This window comes from Capsicum annuum, chromosome 5 (assembly GCF_002878395.1).
Source record: "Capsicum annuum cultivar UCD-10X-F1 chromosome 5, UCD10Xv1.1, whole genome shotgun sequence".
In the NCBI taxonomy this organism is placed as follows: Eukaryota; Viridiplantae; Streptophyta; class Magnoliopsida; order Solanales; family Solanaceae; genus Capsicum; species Capsicum annuum.
This window is the reverse complement of record NC_061115.1, coordinates 212,922,869-212,927,693: the sequence shown is the minus strand read 5'-3', so window position 1 is coordinate 212,927,693 and position 4,825 is coordinate 212,922,869. Positions and strand designations below refer to the sequence as shown.

The following is a 4,825-nucleotide window of genomic DNA, read 5'->3' as shown; positions in this document are numbered from 1 at the left end:
CCCTGTGGGCAAAAGTCCTTACTTCAAAATACAAACTGGTGAACCGGGGTAATAATTCCAAAGGTTGGGTCACAAGAACTTGGAAAAACGTGCTTCAGGGCTAGAAGGACTGCTCTAAAGGCCTAGCATGGTCAATCCATAAGGGCAATAAAGAGAGTTTTGGCTTTGACTCTAGTCTCCCACATACCGATCCTATTCGAAATTATGTTCATGGACCCCTAACCAAGGAAGATGAGAATCTTGAAGTTCAGGATATTGTAACCAATGGTTCCTGCGATCTCTCCAACCTCTTCATATAACTTCCTGAGAGCATAACCCAAATTATCTTCAACTCCACCCCTCCCCCAATAAGATCCAATGATAATCATCCATATTGGAAACCCTCCACCAATGGGAAATTCACAACATGTAGTATGTACAAAGTTATCTCCCATAATCTTTGTTGACACCTAATTTTTGCCCTCCACGACTAAGTTTATTTTTGAGTTTCTTCAATTTTTGAATAAAATTACAACACTTATTTTATCCAAATAAAAAGATTTTTAAAGTATTTATTTGGGTAAATTTGTCATTCTAAGTAGAGATTATATATTATCGTATTCAATTATACGAAATTTTATAATTTTGTTACTTAAATATTTATTTTACAAAATATCGAATTTTAATCAAGGTTTATATTGAAAATAAATTCAAATGATTAAAATTTTGATTTTAATATAATTTATTATCATAATAATTTATTCGAATGTATATTTATTTGATTTTATTAAATCGAGAAACTCAAAGATTAAATGAGATATTAATACATTTTGAATTTTAATTCAATTTATCCAATCTATTAGATTTTGTCATATTTGAAATGGAATTGGCCACAATTGCGATGCAATTGGCCAAAACTTAAACAAATTGGCCAAATCCATTAAAATAGCCAAATCAGCCCAAAAATAATAACAATTTCAGCATCCATTCTCCTTTACACATAACAAACAACACCAATACCTAAATCCCATCACCGCCCCAACCCACTTATCCACGACCCGACCCGATCCAACTTTTGTTTCTTCTTTCCTTAACCCAACATCGATAACAGATAACCAACAACAGTGCAAAAACAACCATCCAAACATGATGCAACAACAACAGTTCCAGCAATGGTAAAATCCTAATTCAGCAACGACACCATGCTAAAAAACTGAACCCGACCCATCTCCAATTACAATGAACCCGACCCGGTCTCAACCCATATCTTACATGCGTCACATGCCCTCCCATGTGGATTTATGCGAAGAAAGATGAGAAGCTTTGAGAAGACTACTTAATTGGCCCGTCCAATGTTCAATTTCACAAATCTCGGAGTATTTCGTACGAGTTCGTTACATACCTATTGAATTTTGATTGGTTCTTGGAGAATTTTTTCTTGGCCTCAAAATACCTGATTTTGGTTTTTAATTTGTTCAAAATAGTTCATTTGGGAGGATCTGTTGGGAAGAATTTTGGTTTTGAGTTTTGAAATTTGATATTCCTTGAGAAAATTCCAAAATTACCCTAAAAAGGGTTGTGTTCCCGCATCGAGGAAGAGGTTTTGAGAACCCTCATTTCTTATGGATATTAAAAGCTCATTCGTTGGGTTGAAAAGGGGGATTTTGGCTCTTGGGTTCAAAAATTTTCTAAAAAAGTTAGGTTGGAAAAAATTTCTTTTGGGTCAAGAAAAAAGGGTTTCGAGAAAGAGAAACTTTTGTTCAGCAAAGATTTTAAGAAGTAGCAGTCAGTTTAGTCAAAATTCACATATCGGTATCGAGCTTTCCGGTGGTGGTGGAGTCCAACGTTAGCTCGTAGTCCCGTTTTGCTGCTCCCTAAAAGGTAATATACTTTTCTATTTAAGTTTTGATCTTTTATGCTTTATCTCGACCTTCTATAGTTATAAATAACTTTTTTGATGTTATTCTGTGCTGGGAGTAGCTGTAGAGTCCTCGTCCACTGTAGGATTTGTTTGAGCATTCTGTGGTTTGTTGAGAATCACTCATTGTAGGAGCCTCAGAAGGCAGAGATGATTGTTATGTTGAATCATTGTCCATGTTATGATCTGTGTTTCACTGCTGGCTTCATATTTGGGTTCACTTGCCCTGAATTCACTATTTCGTATTAAGTGTTGTTGGGTAGTTTATAATGTATATAATAGGAGTCAACAAAGTTTGTAGGATTAATTCACTATTTGTTTCAACCTAAATGCTTTGCTTGTTGATTGCTGTTTGTGTTGTTCATTTTTGTTCTATATTATTTGATGTTTTTCACCATAAGATTTTAGATTTTCATTTTAATCATCACCTTGTTTTGATGAAATCTAAATTTTTCCTTTGATTTATCATTTATTATTTCAGTTTTGGCCTCAATACTTTAACTTTATAATTTTATTTCTATTTTGTCTTCAAAACCATTGTAGCATTTGATTATTGTTATTTTCCATTATATCATTTTGTACTTGATTATTTTGGCCCAATTTGCTATTCGTTTAGCCGACTATTGTTTGTTTTAGTTTTGATTCGTTGCCTTAGTTCAATATTATGCGTAGTTTGCCTCGGTTTTGTTTTGTCATGTATTTGTTTCGAATCTTTTGAAGTCAAGTGGAAACATTCCCAAAATTCCTATAGACAAATAATGTCAAGAAGGGATAGGGGAGATGTCATAGTAGTTCAAATCATTCGGTGACCCCTCAAGGATACATTTTGTATTCAAGTTGCGTCCTTTATCTTGGGTCACCTTTTCGAAATTACGTGGAAATCTAGTAATGGATTTTGTCTCGTTAGTGATGTATGACGGATTGTATGCCATCGATCTAGTAGATTTAGTTATCCTATCATTGATTTGTTGATTTATATTTTGTTTTAGATCCCACGATACGAATTTGTAGATCTTGTGGCAGGTTTATACCATCATTGATTATTTAGTCCTCTTTAGCTGGTTTGTCTGTCAACGAATTTCTCAGAACCTTGAATTCTCTTGTTAGATGCAATTTGCCTATCTTTTATTGAAGATGTTTTATTTGAATATCCATATAATTTCAGTTAGGATTCGGTAATAAACCCATGTGCTATTTGCATCATGTGTGAGAATTGGTCTGTGCTTCACTGAAATTTGTTTATCATATATCATCTGAACCTTTAAAGTTATTCTTTTTTGTTTCCCTTCCTTTTTGGTTGATCATGCATTAATTCATTCATCTTTTTCTTTACATGAACTCGCTCGGGAGTCCAATCAGACTCTTTTCCCTTGCATTACACAACGTGCCATCGAGGCCTATTTTCTAGAAGACTTTGAAAGCCGATTACATAGCGCATGGTTATGAAGAGTCGAACGCAGAAGAATGGGCTAAAGTCCCGGCAAAGAGACTAGAAAGTTTCTTTTTTATCTTTTTATTTATTTATATATTCATTGTTGTCTTTTATTTCTTTATTCATTCATTTGGGCCTCGAAGCCAAAGTTGTAAATTTAATACAGGTGAAGCAAGACTCGAGCCAAAGGCTCAAATACTAGTTTAGGACATGTGAAATGGGTTGAAAGCCCAATTAGACAAGGAGAAGTCTTGTTGATTTGGGCCTAATGGCCCAAATCCTTTACTTTCTCCTCCCTTCCACCTTTCATGTGTTTATTTGTTTATTACTCTTGTTTAAACTTAGTTAAATCCCTATTAAGTCTCCTAAATCCATTTTACACAAGTCGTTTTTTAAAATCAATCACTTTTCAACAAATGAATTTTTTGAAGTTAATCAAAAGATGTTTTCAAACAGTCAGGATAACCACAAGTTAGCGGACGTTTTAGGTGCCTAACACCTTCCTAAAATGTTAATAGGATCCGCTTACTCAAAATCTCTAACTTGAATGATTTTCCTATTTTGAATCGTCTAAGTATTTTATAAAGGTTTCTTAGTTACTTTTCAAAATTGTGGCGATTCTTCTAAAAAGTCAAAATTTCTGCAAAACAGAAATGGCAACTCTGCTGGGGATTTTTAACTAGGTTCTAACCAAATGTTTGATTTTGTTTTTTGATTATTTGTTTATGTGTTTGTTTGTTTCTATTTTATGGTATTTAATTATTGCATTCCATAGCATATTCCTGCATTATTTGATAATCTGTTTTGGGGTTTCGTGGATGTCCCGGCCCCTGTTGTTCAATTCCAAATAATGTATCAGAAATACGATGGTTTATTACCACGTGAGTCGTCTGATGGCTGTTCGTATTTCCAAACCTAAGTCGTCCGCTTGGGAACCTGGTTCAAACCCACTCTAGACACCTAGTATAGATCGAAATCAAAATCCTATTTTAGGCATGAGCCTAGGACGATCCAATACCCAAGGAGGGTATTGGGCTCATTAGAAAACTTGCCCTGCGTCTATTGACCACGAGTCAATTATAGACGAATCATATTTATACGTTTAAGAAATATGTGTTTGATTAATCCAATCCATTATCCTTTGAGGGGTCGAGAGAAGACTTGTTTTACTTACTTTTGTATAAGGATCCTCAATCGTACACCGATTGACGAAGGAATTAAAACAATCCAAGAAAGAAATTGATCAATTTGGACAGTCGATATTTATACAACAATCGCTTGATCATTAACAGATATCGCCAATAACAAGAAATGGACAAAGCTAATAGGGAGAAGGCCGATAGAGAAAGCATTCAGGAATTAATATTTTCTATCCCCTGCGTGGGACATCATTCTTTTCTCATGATATTTCCCTTTCCCTAAAGGTTGTATCCCTTTTGTGCGACATTTGTAGGCATTTATGTCGTTGATGTATATCTATGGAATTAGGGGATAAT

The 4,825-nt window shown here is 34.5% G+C and overlaps 1 long non-coding RNA gene across 1 annotated transcript; it reads left to right on the top strand.

The window, feature by feature from the left end:
• The first annotated feature begins 942 nt into the window (after positions 1-942).
• LOC124898770 lies at positions 943-3,583 on the top strand. Its single transcript, XR_007055547.1, has 2 exons — positions 943-1,860; positions 3,257-3,583. It is a non-coding gene; the product is annotated as an uncharacterized LOC124898770 (long non-coding RNA).
• Positions 3,584-4,825: the final 1,242 nt, after the last annotated feature.